This window comes from Scomber japonicus, chromosome 23, assembly GCF_027409825.1.
Source record: "Scomber japonicus isolate fScoJap1 chromosome 23, fScoJap1.pri, whole genome shotgun sequence".
Lineage (NCBI taxonomy): Eukaryota > Metazoa > Chordata > Actinopteri > Scombriformes > Scombridae > Scomber > Scomber japonicus.
The window spans coordinates 22,748,724-22,761,892 of record NC_070600.1 but is presented as its reverse complement, the minus strand read 5'-3'; positions in this window follow the sequence as shown (position 1 = coordinate 22,761,892).

Genomic DNA, 13,169 nt, shown 5'->3' with positions numbered 1-13,169 from the left:
ATAATCACCATTAATAAGGTATATTACTCACCTCTACTGCTGTCTATAATTATTATTACACCTTTTTTTTATATCAATATTAAAATAAAAAAGGTTTATATTTCTGCAGCTGTTGTAGTGGAGCTGAGCGTTCTTTGTAGATGAAACGTAAACTCCAGGAAAAGGCTCCATTTTTTCTTAAAGAGATGAAATAACCATCAAATGAGAGATTACGTTACGAGTTAGTTGAACAGAGACTAAGATGATAGATCCTGTGGATTTAGGTTATCAAAGACGTTTCCTTTGACAACACCCTCTGGCCAGTTTTTGCATTTATTTCACCACTATTGCCAAAAATCACAAACAAACTTTGAACCTCAACTTTTATCCAATTTATCGTGGGATTTTCTTTAACGTTTAAAACCTTTCAGAGCTGCTGACATGGCCGCAGGTGCAGCGTAGTTTAGTTTAGTTCATCAGGCTGAAGCTGATTTCATTTTAGCTCTAACTCTGTAAATAAACCACTTTATCCACATTTCTAACCTTTTTAGGAAGAAAGTAAAGTAGCCCTTTAGATCCACAATGTGACGCTAATTTCCGGTCAAGTTAGCCGTAGCGAGTAACGCACTTCCTGTCAAGTTAGCTGTAGCGAGTAACGCACTTCCTGTCATTTTCACAAAATAAAACACCCGTTGCCTTTCATTATTAAGAAATCCTCTGTCCTTCTTTCCTTTCTTCTTTCCTCCCTTCCTTCCTCCTTTCCTTCCTTCTTCCTCCCTTCCTTCCTCCTTTCCTTTCCTCTTCCTCCCTTCCTTCCTTCCATCCCTTCCTTCCTCCTTTCCTTCCTTCTTCCTCCCTTCCTTCCTCCCTTCCTTCCTCCTTTCCTTCCATCCCTTCCTTCCTCTATCCCTTCCTTCCTTCCTTCCTTCCTTTCTCCCTCCTTCTCTCTTTCTTTCCTCCCCCTACCTTCCTCCTTTCCTTCTTTCCTTCTTTCCTCTGTCCTTCCTTCCTTCCTTCCTTCCTTCTTTCTATCCTCCTATCCTCCCTTCCTTCCTTCCTTCCTTCCTTCCTTCCCTCTATTCTAAATTAGCTTGGCCAAAAGTGTCAGTACCTTTTTATAAGTTGTAAGAAATAATTGATTTAAGCAGACTGCTGTGTTTTAATTAGTGTCACAGGTGTTTTTAATCTTATAATCACTCATGCAGCCAGTTTTGTGTCACTGTGTAAATCAAACTGAACAAGGAAAACAGAAGGAAAACTAGAGCGTGGTCTGAAGACATTATAAAAAAAAAAAAAAAAAAGTAATAGTCAAGCATGGTCGAGGTAAAGGTTACAAGAGTTTGATGTTCCTGTGACCACCGCTGCAAATGTGATTAAGACGTTTAAGGCCTGTGGAGCTGTTGCCAACATCTCCAACGCCAACGCGGAAGTAACTTAGAACTGCATTCTATCAAAAGGCCACCAGGGGGCGACCGTCTCTATACAAGTCAATGGAGAATTCACCAACTTCTCACTTGGTTTCTAACCTCAGTAAACGTTTTCAAAATGTGTTTATGGTCTCAATCGCTAGTTTAAAGCCTTCTTCAATGCAGTATGATGTTCATTTGGGACATTTTGGCCTCCCTGATTTTATATGTGACGATAAAGCAGGGTATGCATTAGGGCGTGGCTACGTCCTGATTGACAGGTTGATTGACCAATGTCCTCGAGATCCAGCCCTCGCAACCATAGCAACCTCCTCACTCCCCTCAAAAAAAAAAAAAAGTAATAGTCAAGCATGGTCGAGGTAAAGGTTACAAGAGTTTGATGTTCCTGTGACCACCGCTGCAAATGTGATTAAGACGTTTAAGGCCTGTGGAGCTGTTGCCAACATCTCAGGACGTGATCCCAGGAGGAGGAAAATTGGCCTGAGATTGAACATTGGGACTGCTCGAGTGGTAACTTGGTCGCTGTCTGAATGAAAATGGACTCCATGGTATAGTATAGAAGACCTAGGAAGACCCCACTTCAAAGAAAGAGACACAAAAAAAAAGCCACAGTGGACTTCGTCGTTTGAGAGAATATGTTTTAGAGTCTAATATATTCTCCTTCCCTCCTTCCTTCATTCCTTCTTTCCTTCCTTCGTTTCTTCCTTCCTTCCTTCCTTCCTTCCTTCCTTCTGTCCTGCCTTCATTCCTTCTGTCCTTCCTTCCTTTCTTCCCTCCTTCCTTCCTTCCTTTCTTTTCCTTCCTTCCTCCCACCCTTCCTTCATTCCTTCTTTCCTTCCTTCCTTTCTTCCTTCCTTCCTTCCTTCCTTCCTTCTGTCCTGCCTTCATTCCTTCTGTCCTTCCTTCCTTCCTTCCTTCCTTCCTTCTTTCCTCTGCCCTTCCTTCTTTTCTCTGTCCTTCTTTCCATCCGTCCTTCCTTTCTTCCCTTCCTTCCTCTATCCCTTCCTTCCTTCCTTCCTTCATTTCTTCCTCCCTCCTTCTCTCTTTCTTTCCTCCCCCCTACCTTCCTCCCTTCCTTCTTTCCTCTGTCCTTCCTTCTTTCCTTCCTTCCTTCTATCCTTCCTTCTTCCTCCCTTCTTCCTCCTTTCCTTCCTCCTTTCCTTCCCTCTTCCTCCCTTCCTTCCATCCCTTCCTTCCTCCTTTCCTTGAAAGACAACACTTCAAAGAAAGAGACACACAAAAAAGCCACAGTGGAGTTCGTCGTTTGAGAGAATATGTTTTAGACAGATGAAACAAAATCAGACCTTTTTTGGTAAACCACACTAACCCTACATCTACAGAAGAAAGAAAAGCCTTCAAAGAAAAGAACATCGTGCAGAATTAAGAGTCTGGCGCTGGAGGACTGAAAGTTGAAAGTTTCTCTGTATTCACTAAAAATCTCAGTTTAACACGTAGACCTACGGCAGGATCTGTGGCATCACAAGTAGTTTGGATCCAGTCGAGGTCCAATATTCAACTTATACTAGTGTAATGTGAGAATTTGAAGCCTGCAGTGCAAAAACATTGAGAAGTGACTTTACAATGAAGGAGGAGACATCTTGTCAAACTGTGTCCAGCAGGAAACGTCTGAATGAAAATGTGCTCCATGGTATAGAAGACCGAGGAAGACCCCACCTCAAAGAAGAAGACCCAAAAAACTACACTGGACTTTGCCAAAAATGCAAACTAAACCAAATCAGACCTTTTTCGTAAACCACACCAACCCTACAAAGAAAGAAATGAAGCCTTTAAAGAAAAGAACATTGTGCAGAATGAATGAGTTTGATGCAGGAGGACTGAAAGTTGAAAGTTTCTCTGTATTCACTAAAAATCTCAGTTTAACCCTTTATAAGACACTCATTGAAAGGAAGGGAGGAAGGAAGGAGGGAGGAAGGAAAGGAAGGAAGGGCAGAGGAAAGAAGGAAGGAAGGAAGGTGGGGGGGGAAGAAAGAGAGAGGGAGGGAGGGAGGAAGGGAAGAAAGAAGGAAGGAAGGAAGAAGAAAGGGGGATGGAGGAAGGAAAGAAGGAAGGGAGGAGAGAAGGAGGGAGGGAGGAAGAACAGATGGAAGTAAGGAAAGGAAGGAAGGACAGAAGAAGGAAAGAAGGAAGGGAGGAGAGAAGGAGGGAGGGAGGAAGAACAGATGGAAGGAAGGAAAGGAAGGAAGGACGGAGGAAATAAGGAACGAGGGACGGAGAAAGGAAAAGAGGAAGGGAAGAAAGAAGGCAGGGAAGAAGGAAAGAAAGGAAGGAAGGAAGGAAGGAAGGAAGGAAAGAAAGGAAAGAAGGGAGGAAGGAAGGATATTTTGGGATATTTACAGAAGTTACCAAATATAATTATTTGCCCAATAAAGGGTTAATACGTAGACCTACGGCAGGATCTGTGGCATCACAACTAGTTTGGATCCAGTCGAGGTCCGATATTCAACTTATACGAGTGTAATGTGAGAATTTGAAGCCTGCAGTGCAAAAACATTGAGAAGTGACTTTACAATGAAGGAGGAGACATCTTGTCAAACAGTGTCCAGCAGGAGGGGAAAACCATATTAGCAGATCATATGTATCTTAACCCTTAAACAGGCAACGTGCACCAGATACAGATACAGACTCTTTAACCTTCCTGTTGTCCTCCCGGGTCCTTCCTCTGTCCTTCCTTCCTTCCTTCCTTCCTTCCTTCCTTCCTTCCTTCCTCTGTCTGTCCTTCTTTCCTTCCTTCCTTCCTTCCTTCACCTGTCCTTCCTTCCTTCCTTCCTTCCTTCCTTCCTTCCTCAGATCTAAGTTCAGCTGTTAGGGTAAATGTTCCCTCCTTCTGTCCTTTCTTCCTTCCTTCATCTGTCCTTCCTTTCTTTCTTTCTTCCTTCCTTCCTTCCTCCTTCCTTTCCTTCCTCCTTCCTTGCCTTCCTCCTTCCTTGCCTTCCTTCTTCCTCCCTTCCTTCCCTTCCTCCCTCCTTTCCTTCCTTCCTTCCTTCCTTCCTTCCTTCCTTCCTCTGTCCTGCCTTCCTTCCTTCCTTCCTTCCTTCCTTCCTTCCTCTGTCCTGCCTTCCTTCCTTCCTTCCTTCCTTCCTCAGATCTAAGTTCAGCTGTTAGGGTAAATGTTCCCTCCTTCTGTCCTTCCTTCCTTCCTTCATCTGTCCTTCCTTTCTTTCTTTCTTCCTTCCTTCCTTCCTTCCTTCCTTCCTTCACCTGTCCTTCTTCCTTCCTTCCTTCCTTCCTTCCTCTGTCCTGCCTTCCTTCCTTCCTTCCTTCCTTCCTTCCTTCCTCAGATCTAAGTTCAGCTGTTAGGGTAAATGTTCCCTCCTTCTGTCCTTTCTTCCTTCCTTCATCTGTCCTTCCTTTCTTTCTTTCTTCCTTCCTTCCTCCCTCCCTCCCTCCCTCCCTCCCTTCCTCCCTCATTTCCTTCCTTCTTCCTCCCTCCTTCCTTGCCTTCCTTCTTCCTCCCTTCCTTCCCTTCCTCCCTCCTTTCCTTCCTTCCTTCCTTCCTTCCTTCCTTCCTTCCTTCACCTGTCCTTCCTTCCTTCCTTCCTTCCTTCCTTCCTCTGTCCTGCCTTCCTTCCTTCCTCAGATCTAAGTTCAGCTGTTAGGGTAAATGTTCCCTCCTTCTGTCCTTTCTTCCTTCCTTCATCTGTCCTTCCTTTCTTTCTTCCTTCCTTCCTTCCTCCCTCCCTCCCTCCCTCCCTCCCTTCCTTCCTCCCTCATTTCCTTCCTTCTTCCTCTCTCCTTCCTTTCCTTCCTTCTTCCTCCCTTCCTTCTTCCCTCCTTCCTTTCTTTCCTTCTTCCCCCCTTGCTTCCCTTCCTCCCTCCTTTCCTTCCTTCTTCCCTCCTTTCCTTCCTTCCTTCTTTCCTTACTTTAGGTGCAAATGACATAACTAGTAAGGCCTGTTTAAGGGTTAAAACATGTCTGAAGAGGATATATCAGTTTCGGTCGGTGTCGTCCACACAGTTCTCTTCTCCAGATGAAGGAAGGCTCGTCTTACCTGTTAAACTCTCAACTGCTTTAGTTCAGGAATATATATCACACACTCACTCAGCGTGGATCCATACACAAACTACCGCTGAAAGTCTGTACAGGCTGGATGGATTATGGTAATGTGTCAGAGGCCAGGTGCATGATGGGAATGGAGATGAGTGTGTCAGGGTTTCTGGCTTGGATTTCAGGCAGATTATGGAAATATGATGGTCTGGATTTCAGGTTTTTCCTCCGCTACTCAAAGATTTAGAGAGTCTTATCTGAAACAGATTAACTTTCTGAGGAGGCCGGTCTCTCTCCCTCTCTCTTTCTCTCTCTCTCTCTCTCTCTCTCTCTCTCTCTCTCTCTCTCTCTCTCTCTCTCTTTCTGTCTGACTTCCAAGGTGTTTCTGTCTCTCTGCCTGTTTCTATGCTCAACATGTTTCTCTGTTAGCAAACGAATCAACTATAACTGAGTATGATGTTTCCTTCTCTTCTTCAACTTTGGCGTCTTTAGTTTGATTGAATGGACCTTTATTTAAACCTCAACCCTGACACAGTGTGGTGAGAAACACTGTTTGGTCAAAGTTAACTCTTAAACAGACAACGTGCACCAGGAGATACAGACTCTTTAACCTTCCTGTTGTCCTCCCGGGTCCTTCCTCTGTCCTTCCTTCATTCATCTGTCCTTCCTTCCTTCCTTCCTTCCTTCCTTCACCTGTCCTTCCTTCCTTCCTTCCTTCCTCTGTCCTTCCTTCCTTACTTCCTTCCTTCCTTCCTCAGATCTAAGTTCAGCTGTTAGGGTAAATGTTCCCTCCTTCTGTCCTTTCTTCCTTCCTTCATCTGTCCTTCCTTTCTTTCTTCCTTCCTTCCTTCCTCCCTCACTCCCTCCCTTCCTTCCTCCCTCATTTCCTTCCTTCTTCCTCCCTCCTTCCTTTCCTTCCTTCTTCCTCCCTCCCTTCCTTCCTCCCTCATTTCCTTCCTTCTTCCTCCCTTGCTTCCCTTCCTTCCTCCTTTCCTTCCTTCTTCCCTCCTTTCCTTCCTACCTTCCTTCCTTCCTCCCTCCTTCCTTTCCTTCTTTCTTCCTCCCTTGCTTTCCTTCCTTCTTCCCTCCTTTCCTTCCTTCCTTCTTTCCTTCCTTCCCTCCTTCCTTACTTTAGGTGCAAATGACATAACTAGTAAGGCCTGTTTAAGGGTTAAGAAAGTATTATATCACATTTTATCACCTTTTAAAACTTCATTTTTAAACATGAAGGAGTAATCTCGTCTCAAGTAGACCTTCTGTGTGTTGGAGTAAAAGGTGAAGCTTTTCTCTTGGGGGGTTCTTCTGAGTTTTTCTCATTAACACCGCTGCTTGTTCTGACTTATGCTTTATTCTACTTTGAGTATCTACTCTCAGGTTCACCACCCGGTTAAAGTCTACCCCCATTACGAGTGCTCCCTTCACATCTATCATTAGCAAGGAGTCTTTTTCCAGGAGAGTTACATTTGTTCTTCTATTGAAGAACCTGAGCCACAGGGGCGGCTGATGCTCAGGAGGTAGACCGGTCGTCCTTCAATTGGAAGATTGGTGGTTCGATTCCCGGCTCCTCCAGTCCACATGCCGATGTGTCCTTGGGCAAGACACTTAACCCCTAATTGCTCCCGTTGCTGTGCCAACGGTGTATGAGTGTGTATGAATGGTTAGATCCCTCTGATGAGCAGGTTGGCACCCTGCGTGGTAGCCAACTGCCATCAGTGTATGAATGTGTGTGAAAGGGTGAATGACTTGTCATGTAAAGCGCTTTGAGTGGTCGCACAGACTAGAAAGGCGCTATATAAGTACAGTCCATTTACCATTTCCTCAGTTACAAACACAAACCTTCCTTTCTTCCTTATCTTGGATACATTTTTCTTTTCTAAAGCATGAGATTATTTTTAATGAGAACCACCATCCCTATTTTAGCTGAAGTGTGGGAGGAGGAAAACATTTCGGCTGAGGGTAATTTCTCCAATTTTGTATGTTTCATGTGTTTCCTGAAGAAAAAAATAATTTCTTTTCTTTCTTCTCTAAGTTTTTTTTTTTAATTTTTTTTAGTATCTGTCTCCAATTTATTGGGTTATTTAAATCATTTGTACTAAGAGAGATGAATCTAAGCTTCCCTTGCACTGCCTGAAGGCCATTTCCTCCCTTATATTTGTATTCAAAGCATTTAAACAGAAACCCCCCCCCCCCCATACATAACAAAATCATTGTGTGCAAAAACAAAACGCCCAGCAGAGAGCTTCCAATTACTGCAACCTCGATATAGTTAGAGATATCCCACATTATTGCTGTTATGTGGAAAAATGGGTTATCGTTTAGTAACCCCTGCCCCAAGATAGTGGAGGCTGTAATTGCCCATATGAGTACGGTATAAAGTCCATCCCAATATGTCTTTCTGTAACTCATTTGTATAAACAGTCTAACAGATCTCCAACACCCTTTACTCGTTATATTATTTCCAAATTCACGCCTAACCTCAATGAAACGCTTCTTGAGAACATAAAGGAGCTCACTAGGAAGGCAGAAAATGATGAAATATTAATCAATAATTAAAGAAATTTTGTTCCCTGATAAAAATAAAAGCCCTACTAGAACACAAAACTCCCCTCAATGATAAGGCTTTTCCACTACACAGTTCCAGCACGACTCGACTCGCCTCGACTTGGTTTTTTTAGTGTTTCCACTAGGGATAGTACCTGGTACTTTTTTAGTACCTGCTCTGCTGAGGTTCCAAGCGAGCCGAGCTGATACTAAAATGTGACATCGACAGACTGCCGGCCGCTGACTGTCGCTGGAAGAGTCATGAGCCGTCCCACACAAGAATCAAACCCGCCATTTTTAAATACCGGCAACAGCGATACAGCGATTCGGTTTCTCTTCTCTTGCTTTGTGTGTGACAGAAAGACACATACAGCAGCAGGAAGGGAGGAAGGAAAGATGGAAGGAAGGGAGAAAGGACAGAGGGAAGGAAGGAAGGACAGAGGGAAGGAAGGAAGGACGCTTTGTGTGTGACAGAAAGCCACATACAGCAGCAAGTACACCACATACCTCCATGTCCTCCATCGTTTATGTGTTTGTGTCGCGTAGAAAACGAAGTCACGGGACTTTCGTGGAGCCGTTGCTATGACGACCCCGCCCACGTTGAGTAGGTACCTCTTTGTAATGGAAAAGGTTGTTCCTGGAACCAAGCCGAGCCGAGTCGTGCTGGAACTGTATAATGGAAAAGCGCCATAAGTGTCTTCATAAACAGATAAAGGATATTATTTTGAATAAAAAGATGTTTTTTTTTTAACCCTTTCATTTGTTGTCCAAGTTCATAAATGGGATCAAAACCTTTTTTTCCTTCAAACAAACCTCAAGATATCCAGGATGCCTTCACCCGTACTACTTAGATAAAAAGATGTATTAACAATTTAAACAGGTACTGAGTGGAGTTTCCTTAACCCTTAAACAGACAATGTGCACCAGGAGATACAGACTCTTTAAGCTTTGTGTTGTCCTCCCGGGTCCTTCCTCTGTCCTTCCTTCCTTCCTTCCTTCCTCCCTTCCTTCCTTCATCTGTCCTTCCTTCCTTCCTTCCTTCCTCAGATCTAAGTTCAGCTGTTAGGGTAAATGTTCCCTCCTTCTGTCCTTTCTTCCTTCCTTCATCTGTCCTTCCTTCCTCCCTCCTTTCCTTCCTTCTTCCTCCCTCCTTTCCTTCCTTCCTTCCTTCCTTTCCTTCCTACCTTCCTTCCTTCCTCCCTCCTTCTTTTCCTTCCTTCTTCCTCCCTGCCTCCCTTCCTCCCTCCTTTCCTTCCTTCTTCCCTCCTTTCCTTCCTACCTTCCTTCCTTCCTCCCTCCTTCCTTTCCTTCCTTCTTCCTCCCTTGCTTCCCTTCCTTCCTCCTTTCCTTCCTTCTTCCCTCCTTTCCTTCCTTCCTTCTTTCCTTCATTCCTTCCTTACTTGAGGTGCAAATGACATAACTAGTAAGGTCTGTTTAAGGGTTAAGTCAGTGAAGTAGCATTTTTTAAGATAAATGATAATGTTGGAGCGAAATCTACAATACTGTGGGAAGCACCGAAAGCAACAATACAAAGAGAAATAACAGCATATTCATCTTTGACAATAGAGGCAACCAGAAAGAGAAAAGATAGCATTGGAAAATAAAGTAAAAGCATGACAAGAGGAGCATGAAAAAAAAAGGATGGGCAAAGATATACAAATACAATTGAATGCAGCTTCCCCAGTTACAATGGAAGGGGGAGGAAAGAAAGAGAGAAGGAGGGAGGAAGGAAGGAAGGGAGGAAGAGGGAAGGAAAGGAGGAAGGAAGGAAGGAAGGGAGGAAGGTAGGGGAGGAAAGAAAGAGAGAAGGAGGGAGGAGTGAAGGAAGGAAGGAAGAGGGAAGGAAGGAAGGAAGGAAAGAAGGAGGAAGGGAGAAGGTAGGGGGAGGAAGGAAGGAAGGGATAGAGGAAGGAAGGGAGGAAGAAGGAAGGAAGGAAAGGAAGGAAGGAAGGATGGAGGAAAGAAGGATGGGCAGAGGGCAGAGGAAAGAAGGAAGGAAGGAAGGAGGAAAGAAGGAAGGGCAGAGGAAAGAAGGAAGGAGGAAAGAAGGAAGGATGGAAGGAAGGGAAAGAAGGACAGAGGAAAGAAGGAAGGGAGAAAGGTAAGGGAGGAAAGAAAGAGAGAAGGAGGGAGGGAGGAAGGATGGGCAAGGAAGGAAGGAGGGAATTGATTTAGCATTGGAAAATAAAGTAAAAGCATGACAAGAGGAGCATGAAAAAAAAGGATGGGCAAAGATATACAAATACAATTGAATGCAGCTATAAAAAAAATAAAATAAAAAGCATTGGAAAGAATAGATATAGACACAGAATAAGGATTGAAAAGAATCACATGCTTTGTTGGCAAACCTATTATCATAACAGACTAAAAGCAGTGAAAACTGGAACAGAGAGAGAAAGAAAACTGCAATAGCTATTACAAATGACAAAAACTCCACATATAAGAGAGGAGGAAAAGCTCAAAACCTCCATAAGAAGAACTAAGGAGGGAAGGAAGGAAGGAAGGAAAGGAAAGGAAGGGAGGAAGGAAGGGAGGAAGGTGGGGGGAGGAAAGAAAGAGAGAAGGAGGAAGAAGGAAGGAAGGAAAGATGGCGGAAAGAAGGAAGGAAGGATGGAAAGAAGGAAGGAAAGGAAAGGAAGGGAGGAAGGAAGGGAGGAAGGTGGGGGGAGGAAAGAAAGAGAGAAGGAGGAAGAAGGAAGGAAGGAAAGATGGCGGAAAGAAGGAAGGGCAAAGGAAGGTAGGGGGAGGAAAGAAAGAGAGAAGGAGGGAGGAAGGAAGGAAGGGATAGAGAAATGAAGGGAGGAAGAAGGAAGGAAGGAAGGATGGAGGAGGGAAGGAAGGAAGGGAGGAAGAGGGGAGGAAGAAGGAAGGAAAGGAGGAAGGAAGGAAGGACAGAGGAAAGAAGGAAGGGAGGAAGGTAGGGGGAGGAAAGAAAGAGAGAAGGGGGGAGGAGGGAAGGAAGGAAGGGAGGAAGAGGGAAGGAAGAAGGAAGGAAGGAAGGAAGGAAGGACAGAGGAAAGAAGGAAGGGAGGAAGGTAGGGGGAGGAAAGAAAGAGAGAAGGAGTGAGGAAGGAAGGAAGGGAGGAAAGAAGGAAGGAAGGAAAGGAAAAAGCTCAAAACCTCCATATTCCGTAAGAAGAACTAAATAACATCTTATACAGACAATATTAAAAATGAAAGGAGTGATAGATTTATTAACCCTCCTGTTGTCCTTGAGTCAAGGGAGGAAGGAAGGAAGGATGGAGGAAAGAAGGAAGGAAAGGAGGAAGGAAGGAAGGGAGGGAGGGAGAAGGAGGGAGGGAAGGAAAGGAGGAAGGAAGGGAGGAAGGTAGGGGGAGGAAAGAAAGAGAGAAGGAGGGAGGGAAGGAAAGGAAGGAAGGAAGGATGGAGGAAAGAAGGAAGGAAGGATGGAAAGAAGGACAGAGGACAGAAAGAAGGGCAGAGGAAAGAAGGAAGGAAGGAAGGAAGGAAGGAAGGAAGGGATAGAGGAAGGAAAGGAGGAAGAGGAAAGGAAGAAGGAAGGAAGGACAGAGGAAAGAAGGAAGGGAGGAAGGTAGGGGGAGGAAAGAAAGAGAGAAGGAGTGAGGAAGGAAGGAAGGGAGGAAAGAAGGAATGAAGGAAAGGAAAAAGCTCAAAACCTCCATATTCCATAAGAAGAACTAAATAACATCTTATACAGACAATATTAAAAATGAAAGGAGTGATAGATGGTAGTGATAGATTTATTAACCCTCCTGTTGTCCTTGAGTCAAGGGAGGAAGGAAGGAAGGATGGAGGAAAGAAGGAAGGAAGGGAGGGAGGGAGGGAGCGAGGGAGGAAGAGGACCAGCAAAGAGTTGGTGCTCACTCTGGCTCCCGTTCTGAGGCTCGGGGCTGGAGCTTTGGCGGTGGAAAAGCAAAGAACCGGTGCTTAGTCAAGCTCTGGCTCCGAACCAGCACTGGCTCCTGTTCGGTGGAAAAGAGGTAACACATTAATTTATAGCAAACACACTTTCATACATATTACTTTGTATAATTAACCTAGATCAAACACGATTTATTAAACATCATCTTTTTGGTCACAGTATGCTGCGTACTCTTTACATCATTAAATTGACTAATAAGGGAATGTATAAAAAAAACCAAATGCAAGATATAAGTGTGAATGAGACAAGACAGGAGGGAACACTATCACCCCACAAATATTTGGTTTATGTGGAACTTGTGGCTGAAAGGAAAAAGAGGAGAATAATAGGAAGATGTACATTAACTAACACTGTATGCAGATGATATCATAGTGTATATCACAGACGTATATATATCTCACTACTTGTGGAGTAATTAGAGTAAATAAACTATAGCTAGCTACAGTGATACTTTATAGTTGATGTTAAAGTTATTCAGGACAGAAGTTTATTGACTACGGAGAACCAGAACCTAATGTATTTTGATGATTACTCTCCAGTGACGTTTTTTTCCTAGGATGGTGAAGTCATGACCTGCCTTACTCTATGTCTTCTTGACTACTACTTGTTGCCTTTGTTGGTTGGATTGATAAGGTTTAGCCATGAGGAGTGAGATAGGGTTAGGGTTAAGGTAAGAATATCAGGGTAAACCAATCAGAGGTAGAGTAGAGTGGGTCATGACTTCGCCATCCTAGGGGGAAAAAAATACATACTGGATTCAGCTTGTTCCTATCTTGTCTGTTTTTCCTCTCTCTCTCCTTCTATATTTTCTCTTTGACCTCAGCTGAAACAGGACTCTTTCTGCAAGTAGCCTAGTGCCCTCTACAGGATATTTTAGAAAACTGCAATATAAACTCTACAATTCAATTTAACTTTTTTTTTCCTGATACATCTTTGGGTGTTAAACAAGTCAACTCCTAATATCTGCAGAACTGTAATGGATGGAAAAATGCATTATTTAGCATTCCTCCCTTCCTTCTTTCCTTTATTCTTCCCTTCCTATTTTCCCTTTTGTTTCCCTTCCTTTGTCCTTCTTTCTTCCCTCCATCCTACCTTCCTTCCTTCCTTCCTTCCTTCCTTCTTTCCTCCGTCCGTCCTTCTATCCTTTCCTCCCTTCTTTCCTCCTGTCCTTCCTTTCTTCCTCCCTCCTTTCCTTCCTTCTTCCTCCCTTCCTCCCTCCTTTCCTTCCTCCCTCCTTTCCTCCCTTCTTTCCTCCTGGCCTTCCTTCCTTTCCGTCCTTCTTCCTCCCTTCCTCCCTCCCTCCTTTCCTTCC